A 26006-nucleotide genomic window follows, 5' to 3' on the forward strand; every position below is an offset into this window, starting at 1 on the left:
TGAATCCGGCAGGCGCGGGCGCGGGCGCGGGCGCGGGCGCGGGCGCGGGCGCGGGCGCGGGCGCGGGCGCGGGCGCGGGCGCGGGCGCGGGCGCGGGCGCGGGCGCGGGCGCGGGCGCGGGCGCGGGCAGCGAGGCGAGCCACGGGGTTCTCTAGGGGCGCCCTCTACCGACGCCTCTCGAAACCTTCCCGGAAGCCCGAAATGGGAACTTGCGTGTCCCCCACGCACCTTCGCAAAAGGGTAAGAGGAGATCTTTTTGTGGTCCCTAGCTAGTGACTTTCCAGTTTCTTCCTTCACTGGTCAGGAAAGGAAACTCAGGAGACCCAGCCTTGGGCAACTTGAGGATTAGAGCAGCAGTTCTCAAAGTGTGGTTCTGGGGAACCTGTGGGTTCCAAGATCCCGTCAGAGAGTGTGTCAAAATTGGTTTCATAATAATAGTAAGACGTCATTGGTCTTTTTCATTCTTGTTGAAAATTTCCAGAGGCGACGTGATGTGTGTGTGATGAAGTCACTGCTCTGATGACTAATGGAATGTGTGCTTGTATATTCTATTTTTTATGTTTATTTATTTATTTTTTGAGAGAGAGAGAGAGGGAGGCTGAGAATCCCAAGCAGGCTCAGCACTGTCGGCGCAGAGCCAGATGCGAGGCTCGAACTCACGAAACCAGGAGACCGTCACCTGAGCTGAAATCAAGAGTCAGACTGAGCCACCCAGGTGCCCCATGCTTGTATATTCTTAGATTTCCTAGAATTTCCTAAGGTAAACTATTTGGGTTCTTCAGTAATTTTTCCCCTCTATATTTGTAATTTTTAGAATTAACACACTGTTTTCTTTCTTATTTTTTTCCTTATTCTTTCTTAAATCTCTGACCTTCCTTGTGGACACCCACTTCCCCTGCATGAGGTACACTCTTTACAATTTCCTTTAGTCAAGATCTGCTTTTGAAAATTTTTCTGTTTTGCTTGTCTACATATGTCTTTAATTCATCTTAAAATTCTTGAAGGGTTTATTTCACTGCTTATAGAATTTGAGGTTGAAAGTTATTTTCTTACAGCATGGTGATATCAGACTATCTTCTGGCTTCTATTGCTGTTGAAAGTTGTTGTAATCCTTACTTGCTGCATCCTCTGTGCTTCTTTTTCCTCTTTGCTTTAACTTTTTATTTTGAAATAATTACAAATTTACAGAATGTGTGATGACATTGCTCTTGCGACTAAAGGAATGTGTGCTTGTGTATTCTTGTGTCTAATAGAATTTTCAAAGGTAAGCTTTTTGGATTCTTCAGTAATTTTTAAATGTCCCGAGAGCAGAATGTTTGAGAACGGTTGAATGAGAGTATAGCTGTTTCTTGACTGTACCCACTGGAACAAGTATTCCGCCTTTTGCAGGTAGTTTTTCTTTGACATTCCACCTTCCCAGACAGAGCCTCTGAGGGCTTGCTTTGGCTGCCCTACTTGGGTTCCAGGATGAGTCAAAGAGAAAGCAGAGAAGGGTCCCACAGCACTCTCCGTCTGTAGAATGAAAGGTTGGACTATCACCAAATGACCCCTCAAACATCCAACAAGTGATTCTCTGCCTTTGCTAGCAATACCCTGTATGTAAAAAGGAAAGCAAAAGTAGGTTCTCTGTTACCTTTCCCACCCTCTGGGAATGTTATGCATAGTGAGTCACCTGGGAATTTACCAAATGTCTTTCTCAAAGATCTTTAAAAATAGCATTGATTCTCATCTGCCTGAGCTACTTCAGGTGATGTGTTTCCTGACACCATGACACATGGATGATCATCCATAGGCCCTTCCCTGCTCCCGGTCTTACTCGTGGGAGGATCGAGGAGAGCTAATTGCGTAAGTATGTGTTTACTGATAACGGTAAATTAGACCTCCATGACTAAGCACTAATGATAGCTGTCCTGTTGAAGCAATAGTACGGCTCTTTTCAGTTTGGGTTACTTAGTTTTTCAGAATAATGCTAGTTTCATTAAAATTTGTTTCATTTTCTATGTATTCTATTTTTTTCCAGTTGAAATTTCATGCTTTTATGCTTCACTTTGCCATTATGGCAAGAGGAGCCCGTTCTTTTTTTTTTTTTAAAGATTTTATTTTTTAAGTAGTCTCTCCACCCAACATGGGAATTGACCTCACAACCCCGGGATCAAGAGTTGCCAGCTCCACCAACTGAGTGAGTCAGGCACCCCCAAGAAGAGCCTATCCTGAAAAGCAGATGGCTACAGAAAAAAAAAAACCTCATTGTGATTGTGTTTGTGCAAATGTAGAAGCTTAGAACCCTAAGAAATTTGAATTTTCTTTTGGCGGTGAACCAAGTTAGGCTTTTCCATTGTCAGGAATAGATACAATGGATGACTAACATTACTCTTGATACTGGAATTTATATTTATTTATTTATTTTTAATGTTTATTTATCTTTATTGTGGGGTTTGAACCCACAAACCGTGGGATCATGACCTGAGCTGAAGTCAGCCACCTAACTGACTGAGCCACCCAGTCAGTTTATGTTTAAAACTGCATAAAGAGGGATTACCTGGAAAATTTTGATTTGGTTAATGAGTCAACAAATCAACAAGACTTATTGTGTCTTGTGCTGGGTACTTGGGAGTTATAAAGGAAGATTCAGTTTTGAAACCAGCCCTCAGGGCATGCAGTTTACTTTTAGAGTTGTGTGTGTGTGTGTGTAGTTTACTACAGCAGAATTTAAGTTTTGTGAGAAAGAGAATTCCTATAAAACTAAGGAGGTCTTAGTATGGGTAGAGTAGGAGGAAGGGAAACCGCCAAGGCGCGTTGTGGGTGATTTACATTCATTGTCTCATTTGATCTTTACAGTGTGTTGTGAAATGGGTAATGTTAGCTGCATGCATCTTTACAACTGAGAAAACTGGAGGCTCAGAGGGTTACACAATTGCCAAAACTAGGAAGTGATAGAGCTAGGAATGAAGGAATTATGTTGATTTCCATGCCAGAGTGAATGAACCTGTCCAACCTGCCCTATTGAACTATTATGGAAAGTGTCATGGTTTTCTTCTGTTTATAGAAGTAATACACACTGATTAAGAAAATTGGAGAATGGCAGAGTTATAAAAAGTTAATAAAAATCCTGTTTGTAGGTTGGTTTTCTTCCAGTCTTTTTGTCTATGTACATATACACGCAGGACTGATACTCAGTTGGTATATACAGTGTAGTAGATTTAAAATGGCCGCAAATTCATTTCAGCTCCTCCCGTCAAGAGGTAGAGTCTGTTTCCCCACTCCTTGGATCTGGACTGGCTTTGTGACTTGCCTTGACCAATAGAATGCAGTAGAAGTGGTGATATACAACTTGTAAACAAGACCTCAAAAGGTCCTAAAACTTCTGCTCATGCTCTCCTGGGACACTGCTACTGCCATATGAGGAAGCTTGAGCTAGCTAGCCTCCTTGAGGAGGAAAGACCTCATGAAGACAGGGGTCCAGCTGGTAGCCAGCACCAACTGCAAGATACATAAGTGAGGCCATCTTAGGTCATCTAATCACACTTGAGCTCTCAGGTGATTGTGGTCGTACCAGTGACCCTAGGTGAGACCAACAGAAGAACAGCCTAGCTGATCCCAGGCCATGTTATTAACCTGAAGAATCATGAGCCAATAAAATGTTTTTTTTTAAGCCACTAAATATCGGAGTGCTTTGTTATACAGCAAAGGCTAACTGAAACTAGATGGTCGTTTTGGTTCTTTACATCTGGCTTCCATTCTGATTGGTTGTAGTGTCCGTTCTGACTGGTCTGTGCTTTTTTGCTGTACCTTTCAAAATATTAAAAAAATTACTATGTGTGTGTGTCGGGTGTGTGTGTGTGTAATAACAACAAATTGGTATCCTATATGTATAATTCCTATCCTTCAACGTAGTGTATTGTCTCCTTAGCTACTACGGCTTTGGAATTCGATTCCCCATCTGTATGGTCATGTCATTTACTTAACCTGGTTAAGTCACCATTTTTTTTTGTCTGTAATGAGTAAATAATAAGAATATCCTTAATATGGTTAGTTGTTGTGAGGATTAAATGAGGTAATGCATAAAAAGTGCTCAGCATAGCACCTGGACTGTTAGCTTTAATACTATTAACATTTGTAGTATATTTTTCCATCTCATTAAGTATATTTATTTTTTTTTAAAATATGATGGCTTCTTAAAATTCCATTCCGTGCAGTTTATTTTACCATTCTCTTGTTGAAGATTTAGATTTTTTTCACTCATAAATAATGCATTGATGAACATGTTTCCATCCAGGTTCAGCCCAGGTTTCTGATTGTTTCCTTAGGAAGATTCCTAGAAGTGAAATTACCAACTAAGCAGAGATGTCATTTTGTTCATCTGAAGCCAGACAAACACTCCAAATTCAGGTCCTCATTACATGAAAGTATAATTTGAGATGACTCCGCAGATGGGCTTGCTCTAGCTAAAATTATCTAAATTTTGATAACATCTGACATCTATATTCCACAGGTTATAATACTTGGGATAGACTAGAGTTTGGGTCTTCTCCAGAGGGGGTTTTCTTGCTACATGTGGGCAAAACTTTATGGGTATGATCAATAAAAACAACTAGCCCCAGGAAAACACCTTGTTTTGGGCCAAGGTTTTCTTTTATTTTTCTATCCTTTTTTTTTTAATTTGTGAAATTATCCTTTAGGGCCTGGAAAGCTGTTCCATCTTTAGGGGTGGACCATCAAAAGTGTAAGACTTCTCTTTGTAAGTATAAAGTATTACGTTGCTTTAGGCTGCAGTTATGAGGCTGGTCAGTAATAAGTAAGGTATTAATCAGGACTCTTGTCTGCAAGTACCTGATTCTAACTAGTTTAGGCAAAAGGGGAATTCACTGCTCAGCACAGGGAGCACAGGTCTGACAGGAACTAGAACCTTGTGGTACAGTCTGAAATATACTGAAAAAGAGGGAAGATCGGTGCTTGTAATGGACATCTGTTTGTTTCTCAGAAAATCATTTTTTGCTTTTGAGTAATTATTTCCCCCCTAAGCCCCAAAAGATGGTTCTCCTTGGTGAGGGGGGAGGAGGCTCCCAATCAGAGCATGCCATCTGCTTTGTCAATATTGTGATCCAAGCCATGCCAACCAGTGTCTTTTCTCAGTGATGCCAAGAAAGTCCTTCCCTTTCTTCTGGCACATCTGAGAAGATGTGGAGGTCTGAGACAATGACTTTGACCTGCCTGGGAAAGACTGACCCCATTTGAGTTTCTGGCTCTGCATAGCCACAGGTGGAATGGCCTGTATGCTCCCAATCATCTCTGTTGCCTGCTTTTGACCACCTCACACCCCCACCCCGACCCCCACCCCAGGTACTACTACTTTGCACACTTGTAAGGAAAAAGGGGGCCGAATGGTTAGAAAGTCTCCATTCCATTCACTTCAGAAAAAAGTGGGGATAAGAAGCTCCTTGGCCAAAGAGGGGGGGTTGGGAGAGGTAGATACTGTGTGGGAACATGCAGAAATAGGGATGATCATACTTGAAATCCCTGGGGTTGAACTTTAAGACATGTGATATAACTCCTTTTTTTCCCCCTGTCTGGTCATCTTTGTTTTCGTTTTGGTTTTTGTCTGGAGGTCTTTGTGAGAAGTCCAGCGCATTGGCAATTGTGTTAAATCTGCAGAAATTGCCTGTTGGAAACCAGATGTGGAGGCTGAGTGACCTTTAGGCAAAGACTTGGACACATTCCAACTCTCTGAATGTTTATGACTTAAGACTGGTGCTGTTGGCCCAAGGGCCATTGCTGTCCACCATGAACACTTTTTATTTCAAGGTTCCACAATAGCAAGACAGTTATTTGGAAGCAAGTTGTTTTATACCGCCCCTTTTGTATCAGTTATCTATTGCCACATAACAAATGACCACAGACATACTGGTTTATGTTATATACATTTATTATTGCAGTTTCTGTAGGTTGGGAGTCCAGGCGTGGCTTAGCTGGTTCCTTTGATTAAGGCGTCAGCCAGGCTGCATTCTCATGTGGGAGTATGGCCAAAGAAGAATCCACCTGTGAGCTCAGGTTGTAGGCACCGGTAGAATTCATTTCCTTGACTGGGGACTTTGACTTCTTACTGGCTGTCAGTTGAGGCCACTGTGGTTTCTAGAAGCTGCCTGCAGTTTCTTATCACGTGGGCTTATCCAGTATGGCTGCTTACTTCATCAAGCCAGAAAGGAGAGTCTATAGAATAGTCTGCTACAAGATAGTGTTTTTTAATTGTGAAGAACCCCCCACATAACATCAATTTTATCATCTTAACTATTTTTAATCATTTGTACAGTACAGTAGTGTTAACTATGTGCATATTGTTGTATGACAAACCTCTAGAAATTTTTCCTTTTGCAAAACTGAAACTCTACACCCATTGAACACTTCCTCATTTCCCCCTTCTCCTAGCGCCTGGTAACTACCATTCTGCTTTCTGACTCTATGAGATACCTCATAGATACCTCATATAAGTGAATCGTACACTGTCTTTTTGTGACTGGCTTATCTCACTTAGCATAATGTCCTCAAGGTTTATCCATGTTGTAGCCAATGACAAAACTTCCTTCTTTTAAAAAGTTGAATGATATTCCATTGTGTGTATATACCACATTTCTTTTTTTATTTGCAAAGTTTCACAAATTTTATTTTTTTAAGTTTTTATTTAAATTCCAGTTGACATACAGTGTTCTATTAGTTTCATGGATGCAATATAGTGATTCAGCACTTCCGTACATCACGCGCTGCTCATCACAAGTGCCCTCCTGAATCCCCATCACCTATTTCACCCATCCCCCCACCCACCTCTCCTCTGGTAACCATCAGTTTGTTCTCTGTAGTTAAGAGTCTGTTTCTTGGTTTGCCTCTATCTCTCTTTTTCCCCTTTGCTCATTTCTTTTGTTTCTTAAATTCCACATATGAGTGAAATCATATCGTGTACCACATTTCTTGACACTTAGGTTGCTTCCACTTTTTGGCTCTTCTGAAAAATGGCACACTGAGCATAGGTGTGCAAATGTCTTTTCAAGACCCTGTTTTCAACTCTTTACGATCTTTACCCAGAAATGGGATTGCTAGATTATATGGTATTTCTATTTTTAGTTTTTGAGGAACCTGTCCATGTTTTCCATAGAGGCTGTACCATTTTACATTCCCACCAACAGTGCACAACGGTTCTCTTTTCTCCACATCTGCACCAGCGCTTGTTATCTTCTGGGTTTTGTGTTTGTTTGTTTGTTTGTTTGTTTGTTTTGGATAGTGCTCATCCTAACAGGTGTGAGCTGATAGCTCTCTGTGGTTTTGATTTGGAGTTCTCTGATGATTAGTGATGTTGGGCATCTTTTTATATGCTTGTGGGCCATCTGTATATTTTCAGTGGAGGAATGTGCATTTAAGTTCTTTGGCCACTTTTAAACCAGGTTATTTTTTTTTTTAATTTTTAATTTAAAAAAATGTTTATTTTATTTATTTTGAGAGGGAGAGAGAGAGCACGAGAGAATCCCAAGCGGGCTCTGCACTGCTGGTGTGGGGCTTGATCTCATGAACCATGAGGTCATGACCCCAGTTGAAACCGAGAGTCAGACGTTCAACTAACTGAGCCACCCAAGTGCCCCAGGTTATTTGTTTTTAATTGTTGAGCTGTAGGAGTTCTTTCTGTATTCTGGATATTAACCTTTTATCAAAGATATGATTTGCAGATATTTTCTCCCATTCCTTAGCTTGCCTTTTCACTCTGCTTATTGTTTCCTCTGACATACAGATATTTTTAAGTTTGATGTAGTCCCATTTGTCTATTTTTGCTTTTGTTGCCTGGCAAGAGAGGGTTTTACATAATGTAACATAATCATGGGAGTGACATCTTATCGCCCTAACCACATTCTCTTGATTAAAAGCAAGTCACAGGTCCTAGCAATATACACATGGAGAGGATCACACGAAGGCATAAACACCAGGAGGCAGGATCATGGGGGCCACCTTAAGGTCTGTCTGCATGCAAAGGCCAGTAAAAGCCTATTTTTTATTTAACATTTAACAAACATTTTTTAAGGTCTGTTTCCTGCCAAGCATTGTGCTTGGGGATTATGAAATAAATGTGGCATGGTCTCTGCTGTCCACGGGCTTACAGTTAAACATTACAGGTTCTAGTTATGGGTGGAAGGGATCCAGCCTCCTAGAGAAAAGTGACAGGAACAATCAGAACTGAGGGGGCAGACACACGGTTTGTCGCTCATCCAGTGTGACCTACCTCCTTGAGGCAGCCCTCCTTCTCTCCCCTTCTGGAGTCCTGTCCAAGGGAAGACGACTGCCCACCACTCAGCTGAGGGGTTGAGGCTCTAACTCCTCATAAATACTTAGGAAACTTGCAAAGTACAGTCAGCCGTCCTTAGGCCTCCCAAAGTTTCAGCTCTTTGAATCTAGGTATGGAGGTTACTCAATAAGAAGATCATAGGAAATAATTGCCTGTTAGTGCACAAAGTTTTAGACACCCCCTCTTTTCCCTGTGGCCCCTGGGTACATGTAATAGATTTTATAGTTCAAAATCCAGCTTACCAATCTTTGTACCATTCACAAACTGGCAATTAAATGTTAACTGTGAATCCAGAAAATAGAGGATACTTCAAAGAAGGAAAAGCAAGGGCATGAACTCCACCCAAGCAGCCTCTGTGTGACCTGAGGAGCAAGGAACAGACCCACATTAGAGCCCTGATGTGAGTGGATGTTGGGCATGTTCTGCTGGGGACAACAAAGGTTATTACCTTAGGACTTATTCCGGACCGGAGGAGAAGGTGCTGAATCATTCCTTTTGAAGAGATGATGGAGGTAGGAGAAGGGGTGCAAGAAGATCAAAGGGGGACCCAGAACCATAGGATTGGGAGAACTGTAATACATTTTAAGGTCTCCTTAAAAGATCAATTATAGAAGGGTGCTACAGGAGAGGAAGAAATGAGATCTGCAGCTAGCATTTCTTAGTGCCTATTATGAGTGGCATGCCCGGCTTGGCATTTTACAGATGTGATTTCCTTTAGTCTTTTTTGTAATGTTTGTTTATTTATTTTGAGAGAGAGAGCATGAGCAGGGGAGGAGCAGAGAGACAGGGAGAGAGAGAATCCCAAGCAGGCTCCGCGCTGTCAATGCAGAGCCAGACGCAGGGGCTCGAACTCACGAACCGTGAAATCATGACCTGAGCCGAAATCAAGAGTTGGACGTTTAACCGACTGAGCCACCCAGGTGCCTCTGATTTCATTTAGTCTTTTTGTTTTTTATTAAACATTTTTAAATGTACTCCTGAAATCATTGTTGCACTATATGCTAACTAATTTGGATATAAATTAAAAAAAAAAGACTAATGAAAATAGAGAACACAAAAATATATATATATATATTGTACACCTGAAACTAATATAACACTATATGTTAACTATACTCAAATTAAAATTGAAATAGGGGATGAGATCATGCCATTTGAGATAACATGCATGGACCTAGAAGGTATTTTGCTACATGAAATAAGTGAGACTAAGAAAGACAAATACTATATGATTTCATTCATAAGTGGAATCTAAAAAAACAAACAAAAAGCAGAATTGAACCTATAAATACAAAGAACAAACTGATGGTTGCCAGAAAGGAAGGGTGTGGGAGGTTGGGCAAAATGGGTGAAGGGGAATAGAAGATACGGGCTTCCAGTTATGGAATGAGTAAGTCACAGCATAAGGATACAGTGGATGATATTGTAATAGCGATGTAATGGGACAGGTGGTAGCTACGTTGTGGTGAAAATAGCACCATGTATAAACCTGTCAAATCATTAAGTTGTGCACCTGAAACTAATGTAACATTGTGTGTTAGCTATGCTCAAAAAAAAAAAAAAACAAAAAACATCTTTTAAAAATGTTTATTTATTTTGAGAGAGGCAGAGAGAGCACAAGCAAGGGAGGGGCAGAGAGAGAGGGAGACACAGAATCCAAAGCAGGCTCCAGGCTCCGAGCTGTCAGCACAGAGCCTGATGTGGGGCTGGAACCCATGAACCGCGAGATAATGACCTGAGCTGAAGTTGGACACTTAATTGACTGAGCCACCCAGTCAGGGAAAACTGGGAATGAAATCAGCCATTTATTTTATTTTATTAAAAAAGCCTTTTTTTTTTTTTAATGTTTATCTGTTTTTGAGAGAGAGAGAGACAGAGTGCAAGTGGGGGAGGGGCAGAGAGAGAGAGGGAGACACAGAATTCGAAGCAGGCTCCAGGATCTGAGCTGTCAGCACAGAGCTCGACACGGGCTCAAACTCACGAGCCGTGCAATCATGAGCTGAGCTGAAGTTGGATGCTTAACTCACTGAGCCACCCAGATGCCCCTGAAATCAGCCATTTAAATAAAGCTAGCATGGATGAATATAATCTGGAATAGTAAGGGTTAAGAGTTTTTTTTTTTCTTCAAAGCCCCCCAACCTCTATTGTTGAGATTTCTGTCATCGTAGAAGCATAGAATGGTAGTGATTCACTAGTACAAATTTCTCATCTAATAGCTAAGAAAACTGAAGCCCAGAGAGGGTGAAGTACTTGTCCAAGGTCACACAGCTAGAAGGTGGCAGAGTCAAAAATACAAGTGAGGTCTCCTGATTCTAAGTCAAGAGATCTTTTACTATACCTCAGAGGTCTTCTGGCAAAAATGGAAAACTTAAAAACAGACAGTATATTAAATACTGTCCTAAGGCTAGAGTCCAGGTAGAAAACTGTAAACATTCCACACATTTGGTCCACTTCTCACTAGCGCATGCTTTGTTTTAATTATGGCAAAGAATGCTTGGTCTTGTTCCAGTCTACTCAGTTTCTTCTTCTTCCTAAGCCTTCTGTCTCTGGTCTCTGCCTTGTGCGCCCCCCACCCCCAACCCCTGCCCATCCCAAGGACTGATAAGTAGGACTCTGCTGTGTGAATCACAAACACCTACAACTGAGACAAGCACACAATCAACTTGCTAGGAGATCCATGCCACTTAAGAGGCCGCAGGCAGCTGCCCCCATCCAGACTTCTTCACGGGAGAATTCCAGAGGCCACAGAACTTCGCATTCATGGGGGATTCCCCTCTGAACATCTTGTCAGTGAGTCTGGGGCATCACAGTATCACCATGCTTTCTGAGATCAGTGCTATCCCAGTACTTTGAAAATGGTCATGGGGGAGGGGAAGAAAAAATAAAGAGGTTAGAGAGGGAGGGAGCCAAAATATAAGAGACTCTTAAAAACTGAGAACAGACTGAGGGTTGATGGGGGGTGGAATGGAGGGGGGGGGGTGATGGGCATTGAGGAGGGTACCTGTTGGGATGAGCACTGGGTGTTGTATGGAAACCAATTTGACAATAAATTTCATATTTAAAAAAAAAAAAGAAAATGGTCCATAGCCCTGCATTCATGTTATTCCCTTACAGACAGAGCACACACTCCTAATCTGACAGGAGGAGTGGGTTTTCCTATCCAGGCAGGTGACGTAGAGAATGCCAGCCTGTTGACATGAAGCCAAAGGGCAGTTGGCTCAGTAAGTACTTTTTGGGAGGTGGGGTTGAATGTACTGTGTGGCAGCAAAAGCAGGAAGTTTGAGGCCAGGCAGACCTAGTTGCAAATCCCAGTGCTGCCAGTTACCAGCTGTGTGATTTTGGACAAGATTCTTGAATCTCAGTGTGCTTATCTGTAAAATGGAGTTAGATCGTTTTGTCCTCTCACTAGTGTAAATATTAAATGCTGTTGTGAAGGGCGCCTGGGTGGCTCAGTCGGTTAAGCGTCCGACTTCAGCTCGGGTCACGATCTCGTGGTCCGTGAGTTCGAGCCCTGCGTCGGGTTCTGGGCTGATGGCTCAGAGCCTGGAGCCTGCTTCTGATTCTGTGTCTCCCTCTCTCTCTGCCCCTCCCCCGTTCATGCTGTCTCTCTCTGTCTCAAAAATAAATAAACGTTAAAAAAAAATTAAAAAAAAATAAATGCTGTTGTGAAACCCTTTATAGAGTGCTTAGAATATAGTTGGTACCCTCTAAATGTTTATTCCTTTCTGTCTGGCTGGTAATACAAGGAGTATAACAATTTTTAGATTAGGAAGAATAATTGTGAATGGTCCAATAAGAAGAGGGAAGGATTTATCTCTAAACCTATTTTTATCCTGCCCTTACACAGGATCATTCTCTTATTCATTGACCTTTGTCATGAAGCTTTGACCTTCCTCATGAATAATCACTGTGATGTGATTCAGTTAACATTTGCCAACCAATGAGGCCTTCCCGGTGATCACAGAATCAGGAGTCATCACAGAGGTTGGGTAATCAGTATTGTAATCCCTATTGTACTCTGCCCAGAGCGTTTTATCTGCTTGGCCAGACATCATGTAGACAAGTCCAGTCCAGAACACATCACCTAAGATAAACTATTTACAACTCCGCCTCACTTTAAAAGTGGACCTCATCCATGACCTGATTAATATTTCACTATAAACCCCACCTGGAGATTTTTTAAAAAAGAAGCAGCTTGGTGAAAATAGGAGAAAATGTGGAAAAGACCATTATACAGAACATATTCATTCACACAACTTTTTTCCTTTCTCCTTTTTACAGGTATTTTATAGTTATGCCAGATAGAGGGAAATTATGCAGTTACGGTGCTTAGAATCTGGGCAAGACAGCAGACAGAACAATTTCTCAAACTTTCTATTTGGTACCTAGTCTCTGAAACCATGGTTAAAAAGAAAAAGCTGTAAAAGAGTTGTGAATAGTGGTTAAGCACTCTTCTTTTACCTTCAGCAACATGTAACCATGAAACACAATGTACGGTTCTATCATTCTCTTGTTCCACTTCCAGATTAATCCAACTCATTGAAAATTCTCTTCAACATGTCCAAGAATCCCAGTGAACCCCAAGGTGCATAAACACAAACCACACCAAGGCACTACACAATCAAATTCTGAAAAGCAGGGATAAAGACAAAATCTTAAAGATGAGACTAATCACTGGTTTGTCATCAAAAACAATGCAAACCAGAAGATATTGGGAACATCTTTATTTTTTTAAAGTTTATTTATTTATTTTGAGAAAGAGACTGCATGGGAGGAGCAGAGAGCGAGAGAGGGAGAATCCCAAGCAGGCTCTGTACTGTCAGTGCGGAGCCCAACACGGGACTCAAACTCATGAACTGTGAGATCATGACCTGTGCTGAAAGCAAGAGTTGGATGCTTAACTGACTGAGCCACCCAGGTGCCCCGGAACAACATCTTTAAAGCATTAAAAGAAAAACACTGTCAACCTCCAATTTTATATCCAGTGAAAATGTTCTTCAAAGATGAAGGCAAAATAAAGACATTTCAGTGAAGCCAAAGCCAAGAGAATGCATCGCTAGTGAATTTGCACTACAAGGAATGCTAAGAAGTTCTTCAGGCTGAAGGAAAAGGATACCAGATGGACACAGGAGTTTACACAAAGGAATGAAGAGTAAATACGGTAAATATTTGGGTAATATAAAAGATATTTTTCTTGTTTTTAATATCTTTAAAAGAGAATTAACTGCTTAAAGTGAGAATAATAACAGTATATTAGGGGATTTATAATAATTATCGATATAGAATTTATGAACACAACAGCAGAGATAGGATGCAAATATATCATTAAAAGATTCTTACGTTGTATGTTAAATGCTGTAACATTCAAAGGTAGACTGTGGTAAGTTTAAAATGCATATTGTAAAGCTCAGAGCAACGACTAAAAAAATGAAAAGGGTGTAGCTCATTTGTCAGTAGAGGAGATAAAATGGATTCATAAAAAATAATCCAAGGGAAGAGAGGAAAAGAGGGAAAAAGGAACAAAGAACACCTAGGACAAATGGAAATATAGGACTAGTGTCGTTCCTCTGTCAGGTAAGAAACCACCAAAGGAAAAGCCTAAAACATCTGTATTTACCTGTTAAAACAGAGGTGCTATGTTTGGCCAAGATGAGTTGTGATTCTTTGAGGTTGGGCACATTGCAGTCCCAGAATGATATTCGGATTCTGTTAGCAAGGAATTAGAAGGGAATGGCTGTAGGGTAGGCAACTAAAGGTGTCTGCTGGGATTGGTCCTGGAAGTATAGAAAGAGAAGAATCTCAGAGGCCAAAATTTACACTACTCAACTTGGCACTGTACTAGAACAAGAATACCCCAATGAAAGAACTCCAGCAACTGAATCTTGAGATGGATCTTTGAGTATTGTGGGGATGGATATATCAGTCTCTCCTTATTCATTTACTTAACAGATTTGTATCGTGTCAGGTGTTGTTTTTATCTCTGGAATTATAGCAGTAGAAAAACCAGACAAAGATGTCTGCCCCCCTGATGCTTACATTCCAGTGAAGGTATCTTAGCTGAATGCAACAGATTCCACGTTCATCAGTCAATTTTCTGATTATAATTGGATTTATTATGGCCCTCGAACTGTCCCACATTTCATTATGAATTAAGAAATTGGTATTTTTATTTCATCGATCAGTCGCTTGGTTGGTGTGACTCTTATTAGGGACATATATTTCACCTTTAGTGAAATGACAAATTGTGTTTTTGACCTGCTTATCTGAGGGCCAGTACTTGAACCATGGTAAATTCAAAAAGGCATTTCAACCCTGTGAGCCACTGTGGGAGGCAGAAAGCCACATAGCTTTCTCTAGTTAATACCTCAATAGTGCATCTTTCTCCCATTTGGAATGTTTAAATGTATTCATTTGTGTGAAAGGGATACCAGAAGGAAATATTAAATTGTAAGGTTCTAAATATCTCTGAAAAAAAGGAGTGCTGACTTTGAAACACTGTGTTTGTGTGATGTATTAAGAACTAATGGGGTTAAAGTTCCTCCTGCCAGGATTTAAGCTGTAAAAAAATTTCCTGTTGATGGTCATTTAGATTGTTGCTTTTTTTCCTGCCCTTTCAAACAATGCTCTTATGCACATTCCTGTATATATCCTTGAGTACAAGAGCAATGATAGAGTATTTACCTAGGACTGGAATGCTGTGTCAAAGGGTTGATGCATGTTCAACTTTATGGAATACAGCCAGATTGCTCCTCAGAGTGATTATGCCAATTCATACCTTCTACTAATCTGTGAATGAGAATTCTTGCCTGCCATTCTCTGTCCTCACCAACAGTTAATATTTTCAGACTCTTTGGTTTTTGCTTACCTGATAGGTATGAAATGGTATCTTATTATGGTTTGAATTTAATTCATTTGATGTTGACCTTTTCAGAGTTTTTTGGCCATATATTCTTTCTTCTACTTGAATTGCCAATTCATGACCTTGTCCATTTTTTATTGGCGTCTTTACCTTTTTCTTATTCATTTTTAGTAACCCTTTTATATAATTTATTATTCTAACTTCTCACCCCTCCTTTTTGTTATTTTTGCTCCAGACATGTACCACATCTGTGGCTAGGATATTTTTCTTTGTTGATAGTGTCTTTGGTTAAAAAATATAGTGTCTTTGGTTATATGGAAGTGTTTCATTTATCCATCCATTTTGAACTAAGATTATCCTACTGGGTATAAGCAAGTTCCAAATTTTTATATTATCATGGTGAATTTTCCCTATTTTCATGTTTGTGGCTCTTTATATTTAGTGGTTTTAAAAATTTAAAGTCCAGGGCTCCTGGGTGGCTCAGTTGGTTAAGCATCTGACTTAGACTCAGGTCATGACCTCACAGTTTGTGGGTTTGAGCCCTGCGTTGGGTTGTGTGCTGACAGCTTGGAGCCTAGAGCCTGCTTGGGATTCTCTGTCTCTTCTGCTCTCTGCCCCTCCTCCATTTGCTGTCTCTCTCTCTCAAAAATAAACATTAAAAAAATTAAAGTCCATTTTTATGAAATAAATACAGCAAATGCAACTTTATTTTTGTAAATATTTGCCTGATATGTCCTTTCTCCTAATCTTGACTTTGACCTTAATGTATCTTTATGTTAATGTCATACTGAGAACAGGCCACTGGGGATGGTATACCCTAGTTGCAGAAAATAAGGGCCCTGTGGCCAGTACCAGCTTATACGTTTATTATTCAGATTTTGAATTTCATGCTTGCTTCTGTCCCTTCATCACTTACTGCTGTCGTGGTGGACAGGACCAGGGGGTGGAGAAGGATGATATGTATGCAAGGATCTAGCCAATAAATGAGACATACTCAGATCCAGTGAAATAGTAATAGGTTCTGAATCTATTTTTGCCAAACACAGTGGAAAGAAGTAGAAATAGAGTTTCCTTATTTCTGGCTTGAGATAGAAAAGAGTCCTAGTTTAGGAAAATTAACGTTCAGAGACAGGATTCTGAAATGACAAATTTCAGGACATTTTGTTTGCCGTATGTTGGTGGACCATTTGATGATAACCTAGCAATTAAGCTAGAACCGTATGTCATTACTTTATAATTTACCAAAGTAAAAATAACTGTAGAATACCTTTTTTCCACATGGGGAAACTAATCAGAAAGGGAGAAATATTGGCTGAAGGCCTGTATAAATGCTGAATGTGCACATGAGAGGAGAACTTGAGGATTATGATTTGAGGCCCCGTGATCTAGGTTTCTAGATGATTTCTCATTTCCCAGTTTGTTCTCATTTCCCAGTCAATTCCCCTGACTCTGCAGAATTGCCTGATTCTAGCAGTGATTGGTGTTATAACATGGCAGGAATCATGAGACTACTTCCCCAGATCTCCCCATATCATGTTTTTCTGGGCAAGTCTGGAGTACAAGACCACGCCCTCTGGTGGAGAAAGATACCACTCACTGCTATTTGGGAAATGCTTGTTAGTCATCATTTGCTAGCCATTTTAATTTTGGGGGAAAGATCTTTAATATCTCTCAACCCTAATGTCTTTATCTATCAAATGGGAATACTGATCTCCTACAGTTCTTGTGAGGATTAAATAAGATAGCTGAGCGATAAGTGCTCAGTAAATAATACTGTCCATGCTAGTATTCCCTCATAGTTGAACAGATATTTATTATGTATTTTACGTATGTTAGGCACCGAGATAAGTAGTCAATACATGGGTGGCTATCATACTGCTAATCCATATTATTATATAATTAAATTACAGTGTATCCGGCACTGTGCCAGGTATAGGAGCCACAGCAGTAAATAAGATCGAACATTTAAGTCTCTGGATAGGTTTTTCTGGTTCTATTAGTGAGACTCTTTTCTCCCTTATGAGTTCTCTGGACTTCCAAAGAGATCACAGCCAGATGCCTTCCTGCAATGTGGCAGGTTCTGGCTGACTATGGGACGGAAAGGAGGGTAGAAAAACGTGATCAGCCTCTGTCCCTTATAGGCAGGTGGGAAAGAAGCTGCTCACGATGGGGGTCTTTTGCTTTGCTTTACTTTGCCTTCCCTTTCCAGAAGAACCTAGCGTACCATGGGGGATGTTCTGCTGTCACAGGAGAAAAGAATATAGACACAGAGCAACACAGACCAAAATGTTCACTCTGGCCCTTGCACAAGAAAGGACAAGAAAGTAGGGGAGTTGTATTTTCCCAGTCCTTAGGGAAAACTCAGCCTTTTGGACCTCTTCTTCTCCTTAGCAAGTGTCAGTCATCCAGTTCCTTCTGGATGAGACAGGCTAGGAGGGTAGAAAAAGACTGAGGATTTCCTGGGGCTTGAATCAGTAGAAGAGGGAAGAAAAGAAGAAAAAAACCCTTATCATGGTCCTCCCTTAGAGAGGATAAGCTGTAAAAAAAATCAGACCTTCCTCACTGCCAACGTTCTTGTGCTCTCAGGGACCATAATGCTACAAAGAGTTGCTTTCTTTTTCCCTACTAAGTGTCCTCTTCTGCTAATCAAGCTTTCATAGGAGGCACCAGACTCCAGGAATAGGGGTGGGGATGGGGGGGGGAGTAGAAAATAACCCTTTACAGTAATAAGAAAAAAAGTTATTTTTAATTTAAAAAGCATCTTGAAGGGTTTAGATTATACATAGATAATTGATTAAATTTATAATCCTGGGGAGGGTAGCTCTTGAGGTTGACATTTATCTTGAGGTTGACATTGTTCTCTCCTACAATAAATCATCGTTTCTTTCAGTGTGATGGACCCAATCTTTAATTTGAACTCTGAATATGATCTATAATGTGGATCTTTTCGTTCTTATGTTATACTCATATAGAAGATTCTGAAAGCTCAGTCTAGCTGGTTGTTTAAAGCCTGGGTTAGGACTAAACTAGCCTTTGAAGGTGTGAACATTGCTTAGAGTTCCTCTCCCTCCATGATTAACCCCCTCAAGAGCTGCTTTCCATCTTCCAATCAATAAATCTTAACTAGACCTTGAGAATGAACTATGTGCCCAGACTTGAGATTTAAAAGATGACTCTTGCCTTTACAAAGCTTACTGTATCATTGGAGTACCATGATGGACACTTCAAAGTCATCAAAGAAAGAATACAAAGTATAATTAACTGATAAATTGTCAGATACAGACTTAGTAAAATAGAAGTTTAGAACAATGAAAGGTTAATGATGGCTACAGGAGTCGGGAAATCCTTTTAGAAGAAGTAGGACTTCAGTTAGGTTTTGCCAATCCATAAAGAGAGGAAAGTACTCACTTTCACCAATGGCCAAATTACGGAAAGAGCCTAAATGTCCATTAACTGATGAATGGAGAAAGAAGTTGTGGTTTATATACACAACGGAATACTACTTGGTAATGAGAAAGAATGAAATCTGGCCTTTTGTAGCAACGTGGATGGAACTGGAGAGTGTTATGCTAAGTGAAATGAGTCATACAGAGAAAGACAGATACCATATGTTTTCACTGTTATGTGGATCCTGAGAAACTTAACAGAGGACCATGGGGGAGGGGAAGGGGAAAAAAAAGTTAGAGAGGGAGGGATGCAAACTTTAAGAGACTCTTAAAAACTGAGAATAAACTGAAGGTTGGTAAGGAGTGGGAGGGTGGGGGGGGGGTGATGGGTATTGAGAAGGGCACCTGTTGGGATGAGCACTGGGTGTTGTATGGATACCAATTTGACAATGAATTTCACATTAAAAAAAGAGAGAGAGAGAGAGGAAAGTACTTAGCAAAAGGATCATAGCATGAACAGACCAGTGAAAGAAACCAGAAAGTTCAGAGCCTCTGTTTGCTCATCTGTGAAATGAATCAGGAAGCCAGACATGAGCCCCTCTGTGGCAGCCAGTGCTGTTTTCAGTTTTGTGGGTCCAGCAGTTAGCAGAGTTTCTCTCATAGCAAAGGCACCTGATATGTGTGTGGATCTTGAACAAACATGACATGTGGAGGAGATGGTTTGGAGGTTTGCCTACCCAGAGGCAAAGTTGATGTTAGCGAACTGGGACCCTCCTTCAGGAAGCTGGGGCTCAGCTCAGAACTACCCTGAGAGAGGCACATGTTTCTCCCAGGGCGTGGACCTAAGTCCTCTGAGAACGCAGCAAGAAAGGGATGTCTTGTTTACGTACCTCCCTTCTGTTCTGGACACATGGCCCTAGTTGCCTCTAGCACAAGATTGATTTGGGTTGGTCACTCAGGGAACTCTCCTGCCTGCAAGTGAGCAACAGGGCCATTGATACAGTGGGACCTGGCCAGCTTCCATGGGTGCCTTTAATTAAAATGATATATGTTAATTAGCCAGGTATGTGTGATAATCTGAGTCAGGAGGACAGATAAACATCGTCCCCTTTAATTTCTTGGAAAACTTTCTTAGCCTTTTTATAAAGCATTTAGTTATGAAACTGGAAAATTCAATTTGAATAATTTAGTGTCTTTTTCTCTAAGGGAAGAACTCTCTCACATGTCATTTCCTCTCTGTGGCTTTCCAGGCCACTATCCTGTCACCTTACCCAAACTCCTTCAATATTCCGTTTCAGCAGAATGCATTACTTACTGCTTCCTCTGAGACCTTATGGGGCATTATTCACTGGAGCAATTATCACAGTGCATTTGATTACACTTATGTTTTTTCTCTCTGGGCAGTGAATTCCTGGAGGTCAGGAACCCTACCTATTTGATCTTTGTAGCCTTAGCACCCAGCACAGCACTTGGCATATAGGAGTTGCTCAATAAATGCATTAGATTAATATATTGGCTCTATTGATTATTTTGTATTTAAAATTTTTTGTAATTAAAAAAATTTTTTAATGTTTACTTATTTTTGAGAGAGAGAGAGAGAGAGAGAGGCAGAGTGTGAGTGGGGGAGGGGCAGAGAAAGAGAGGGAGTCACAGAAACTGAAAAAAGCTCCAGGCTCTGAGCTGTCAGCACAAGCCGATGTGGGGCTTGAACTCAGGAATGGCAACATCACGACGTAGGCCGAAGTCGGCTGCCCAACCAAATGAGCCACCCAGGCTCCCCTTTAAAAAATTGTTTTTTAATGTTTATTTATTTTTGAGAGAGAAAGAGAGAGAGAGAGACGCAGAGCATGAGCAGGGGAGGGGCAGAGAGAGAGGGAGACACAGAATTCGAAGCAGGCTCCAGGCTCTGAGCTGTCAGCACAGAACCTGATGCCGGGCTCGAACTCACAAACTGTGAGATCATGACCTGAGCCAAAGTCAGCCGTTCAACCGACTGAGCCAGACACCCCCGACTGTGTTGATTATTTTTTTAAGTTTTTATTTAAATTCCAGTTAGTTGGGGCGCCTGGGTGGCTCAGTCGGTTAAGCGTCCGACTTCAGCTCAGGTCACGATCTCGCGGTCCGTGAGTTCGAGCCCCACGTCGGGCTCTGGGCTGATGGCTCAGAGCCTGGAGCCTGCTTCCGATTTTGTGTCTCCCTCTCTTTCTGCCCCTCCCCTGTTCATGCTCTGTCTTGCTCTGTCTCAAAAACAAATAAACGTTAAAAAAATTAAAAAAAAAAAATTCCAGTTAGTTAACATATATATAATATTAGTTTCAGATGTACAATATAGTGATTCAAAACTTCCACACAACACCTGGTCCTCATCACCAGTGCCCTCCTTAATCCCTATCCTGTATTTAACCCAATATTCCCTTCTATTAATCATCAGTTTGTTCTCTCTCTCTCTCTCTGTCTCTCTCAAAAATAAATAAACATTAAAAAATTTAATAAAAAATAAAAAGTTTTAGTGTTTATTCATTTTTGAGAGAGAGAGACAGAGAGCGAGAGGGGGAGGGGCAGAGAGAGAGGGAGACACAGAATCCCAAGCAGGTTCCAGGCTCTGAGCTGTCAGCACAGAGCCCGTCGCAGGGCTTGAACTCATGAACCGTGAGATCATGTTCTGAGCCAAGTCGGATGCTCAACCAACTGAACAACCCAGGCACCCTGAGATTCTCTTTTTAAATGTTTATTTATTTGTTTTTGAAAGAGAGAGGGGTAGAGAGAGAAAGGGCGAGAGAGAATCCCAAGCAGGCTCTGCACTGTCAGTGTGGAGCCTGACATGGGGCTCCAACTCACGAATTGTGAGATCATGACCTGAGCTGAAATCAAGAGTCAGACACGATCCACTGACTGAGCCACCCCGGTGCCCCCTAAGAGACTCTTAACGATAGAGCACAAACTGAGGGTTGATGGAGGGAGGTGGATGAGGGGTGGCTATACGGGTGATGGGTGTTAAGGAGGGCACTTGTTATGATGAGCTCTGGGTGTTGTATGTAAGTGCTGAACCACTGAATTGTATTGAAATCAATATAGCCCTGTATGTTAACTAACTAGAATTTAAATAAAAATGTGAAGGAAAAAAGGTCACACTAAAAAATTATTCTATTGCTGAGTAACAGATTACCACAAGCATGGTAGCTTACACAACAGACATTTATTATCTAAAAATTTCTGTGGTGAAGAGTTTGGTCATGGCTTAGCCTGGCTGCACTCAAGGTGTCAGCCAGGGCTGGGGTCTCATCTGAGGTTCTGGGTCCTCTTCCAAGCTCAAGTGGTTGTAGAATTCATTTTCTTGCAGATGTAGAACTCATGGTATCTTGCTTCTTCAAAGGCCAGTGGGAGACTCTCTATCACCGAGGAAGGCTGGGCTCCTCTTTTAAGGACTAACTTGATTAGGTCAGGATACTCTTCTTTTTGATTAACCGAGAGTCACACTGATTGGGACCTTAATTAAATCTGCAAAATGCCTTTATGTTCACTTTATACCATAACCCAATCATGGGACATCCCATAACCCAATATGATGACATCCATCGTATTCACAGGTCCTGCCCACACTGAAGAAAAGTGACATGGATACAAGACCTAGATATCAGGGAGTGGGAATCTTGGGATTCTGCCTGCTGCAAGCCCTGAATGAGAGGCCTCTGAATGGCTCTGTGCCTCTCTTAGGGAAAATAGGTAAGTCTGAAAGCCAAAGGCTAGAAGCAGGAGTGACCTCAATTACTATTACCTCTAATGACCTACTGGGGGAATTTATGCTTCCTGAATCTGCAACTCTGGGCTCTGCGGAGTTTGAGGTTTTGTTCCACATAGGGTCACGCCCTTGCCAATGGGCACAGCAAGGGGCCCATTGAACTATAAGTATGGCTGCTGCCAGGGCTCTGGATTCCTGTGGCCAAGGAGTCACCATCTTGGCAGGGGTAATCGCCCTTAATTAGCTGGAGGATGTAAGGTTGCTGCTACACAATGCGGTGGGGAGGAATGTATGTAGAACTCAGGTGTGTGTGTGTGTGTGTGTGTGTGTGTGTGTGTGTGTGTGTGTGTGTGTGTTTATATTATTTATATTTATATTGGGTTTTTTTTTCGTGAGTGCAATAGGCAGAATCAAGTCCTCCCAAAAATGTCCCCAGCCAACTTCCCAGAATGTGTTAATATCTTAGGTTACATGGCAAAGAAGAATTAAGGCTGCAGATGGAAGTAAAATTGCTAATCAGCTGACATTAAGATAGGGAGATTATCTGGGGCACCTGAGTGGCTCACTCGATTAAGCGTCCACCTTTGGCTCAGGTCATGATCTCATGGTTTGTGGGTTCGAGCCCTGCGTCGGGCTCTATGCTGACAGTGAGGACCCTGGAGCCTGCTTCAAATTCCGTGTCCCCCTCTCTCTCTGCCCGTACCCCACTCACACCCTGTCTCTCTCTCTCTCTCTTTCTCTAAAAAAATAAACATTAAAAAAAGATAGGAAGATTATCTTGGACTATCCTGGTGGGCCCAGTGTAATCACATGGGTCATTAAAGGTGGAAGAGAGAGTATCACAAGGTGATGTGACTCGAAGAAAGGCACAGAGAGGTGCATTATTGCTGGCTTCAAATAGGGTGGAAAGGGGCCATGGGCCAAGCGGTAGAAGTGGCCTCCAGAAGCTGAAAGGAACAAGAAAATGGATTCTCTTTTAGAGCCTCCAGGAATAGCCCAGTGAAACCTGTGTCAGACTTCTGACTTTCAGAATTGTAAGAGAATAAAGTTGTGTTGTTTTAAGCCACTAAGTTTCTGGTAAATTTGTTATAGCAGCCATAGGAAACTAATATCGTGGGTGAGGAAAAACTGTCCAGAAGTAATTCACTCTTGTTGTATCAGGAGTACTTTGCATCCTGGTCCAGGACTGTGCCTTATTCGTGTCTGTATTGTTAGTCTCTTAAATGTCAGTGAATCTCTATGGGTGTCTGTGGTGTTGAAGGAGGAAGTGAGGAGGCACGAGGGGAGGAGACGAAATGGTGGCGGTGACAGTATTAGAGAGGAGGCAGGAAGCCCAAGAGTTGGTGGGGACTGAATCTAATGTCGGTTCTCTGCAGTGTGGGCTGGCTTTTTGGAATGCAGAGAATTTGCAGGTCAGTGGCAGGCATGGGGAGGCAGTGCCCCCAAGCAGCTTGGTCTTGGTGGAGCTCTTGGTTCAGGAATGATTCAACAGTATTCTGAGCTTCCTGGATATGCCCCATCAACAGAGGACCCTTCTCTAATTCCCTCTCATCCACTCCGTCACCTGCCACCCAGAGTGTTTCTCAACCTTTATAGTCCCAGACAGGAAGCCACAGACTTCAGTTAGAGACGGAGCAGCTCTGATCACTGAACTCTTTAATTTGAGCTTCCTGTGAGCGACACTGTTTCTCTGAGGTCCCAACACTAAATCTCGGTACTGTTGGGCACCCCGAATATGCCCTCTAACAGCAGCCTTGGCCGGAGGCATTTACTCTAGTACTTTAGAGCAGAGTGCTCTCAGTGTGTGTGCGCGCGCGTGTGTGTGTGTGTGTGTGTGTGTGTGTGTGTATCTATCTCTACTTTGTATCTGTCTGTCTGTATCTGTATCTGTATCTGTATCTCTGTCTCTATCTCTATCTATCTCTATGTCTGTCTCTCTGTCACTATGTATCCCCTCAGGGAAGTATTGCGAGTACTGCCAGGGCCAGGGTGAGGGAGATAGAGCAGCCTGAGCAATACATGGGGAGTGAGGGATTGTGGGTAATAGTAGGACCTAGAGGAGGAAATGGCAACTTTGAAGAGACTTTTAGGAGTAAAATAATTCTTTCTTCCCTCCACAGATGAGGCCAAACAGAAGCCGTATGTGGTGACCTGTGCGATGCGCTAGTTACTTATATAAACTGAACGAAGCAGTCTAACAATCCTGTAAATATCACACATAAAGATGAACCAGCTAGTGTCATGTCTGTATTTCTAAAGATAAAGTAAATCAGTACTACTGGCACCATCCGGTTTTTGTGTGGTCCCATCTCCAAAAAGCACGAAATACAAATTTATACCCAAAACCGTGTTTTATGAATTCAAATCACCAGCATGATTTTAGCATGTATGAAATGTACAAATCCTTACTGTAAAGTAAGTTTTGAAAGCTTGCATGTATGGTGAAGCATGAGCTTTTGCAAAGAGAGTGAAATATGTTTACAGCTTTGTTGCCTTCATGGTTATGTATCCCGGTGCAGCTATAATTGTGTCACAGGTACTTGTTGCCTTTCCTTGCCCCAGGAGCAGCAGAATTAGCTTCTACACTGGCCCGGCGAAACAGGCTACCCTGAGGACTAACAGGAGGCTCTATTTCCCAGCTGGGATGGTAGCCCCTGAGGTGGGGTTAAGGTGGGTGGGCAAGAGAATGGAGGGAAATAGGGTGCAGAGTGAGGAATAAATGGAAGAGAACTGAGTCTTTTGGCGCAAGTGGATTAAATGGCAGAGACGGTGGGCATGACAGGGTGAAGAATGAACAGAAGGTTAGGTATTGGTAGGAGAGACACCATTGAAATTGTACTGTTTAAGCCCTCTTTTATTGAAAGAGGCACTTTTATTGAAGATGACACCCTGAAATGAAGACGTCCTATCCTAAGGAGGCCCTTTGATCCCATGTCACTAATAGTATGACATATTTTAAATATTTGCTATTTAAAAAAAAGTTTATTTATTTGAGAGAGAGATAATCCTAAGTAGTCTGTGCACTGCCAGCACAGAGCCTGACATGGAGCTCCAACCCACAAACTGTGAGATCATGACCTGAGCTGGAATCAAGAGTCAGATGCTTAACCAACTGAGCCCCCCAGGCGCCCCAAATATTAAGCAAGAGGAAATTTGTTAGAGGAAAAGGAGAGCATTAAAGACAAGAAAGTTTCCACACTTTTTTTTTTAATGCTTATTTATTTTTGAGACAGTGTGAGAGACAGAGTGCAAGCAGTGGAGGGGCAGACAGAGGAAGACACAGAATCCAAAGCAGGCTCCAGGCTCCGAGCTGTCAGCCCAGAGCCCGACACGGGGCTCGAACTCACGAACCGTGAGATCATGACCTGAGCCAAAGTTGGACACTTAACCGACTGAGCCACTCAGGCGCCCCTCAACACTTGGATTTGATGAGCAGTCATAAAAGTGGAACTGAGGAAAGGTAGGGAAATTGATAAAAATCACTGTTCCAAAATCGCCTAGCCTGAGTTTTGCTTCCGTTGGCACAAGCAGGTATATTACTAAGCACTTTCATGTAACAGCTCTCTAGTCTTTCCAGGTTTTTCTTTAGGGTTTGTGAGGGAAACCCCTTTCCATTGTTTACTCCTCTGCCTCCCAATTTTGGATCCTTTTGTGTAATCTCTCTCTCTCTGTCTATATATATATATATGTATATATAAGGAA

At 41.8% G+C, this 26006-nt stretch overlaps 1 long non-coding RNA gene across 1 annotated transcript; it reads left to right on the forward strand.

Annotated features, from left to right (window-relative positions):
* Positions 1-112: 112 nt before the first annotated feature.
* On the forward strand, positions 113-25529 carry LOC145714610 (uncharacterized). Its single transcript, XR_014136911.1, has 4 exons — positions 113-11110; positions 11435-13481; positions 22153-22288; positions 24425-25529. It is a non-coding gene; the product is annotated as an uncharacterized LOC145714610 (long non-coding RNA).
* Positions 25530-26006: the final 477 nt, after the last annotated feature.

Source organism: Panthera onca, chromosome X (assembly GCF_046562875.1).
Source record: "Panthera onca isolate mPanOnc1 chromosome X, mPanOnc1 haplotype 2, whole genome shotgun sequence".
NCBI classification, from domain to species: Eukaryota; Metazoa; Chordata; class Mammalia; order Carnivora; family Felidae; genus Panthera; species Panthera onca.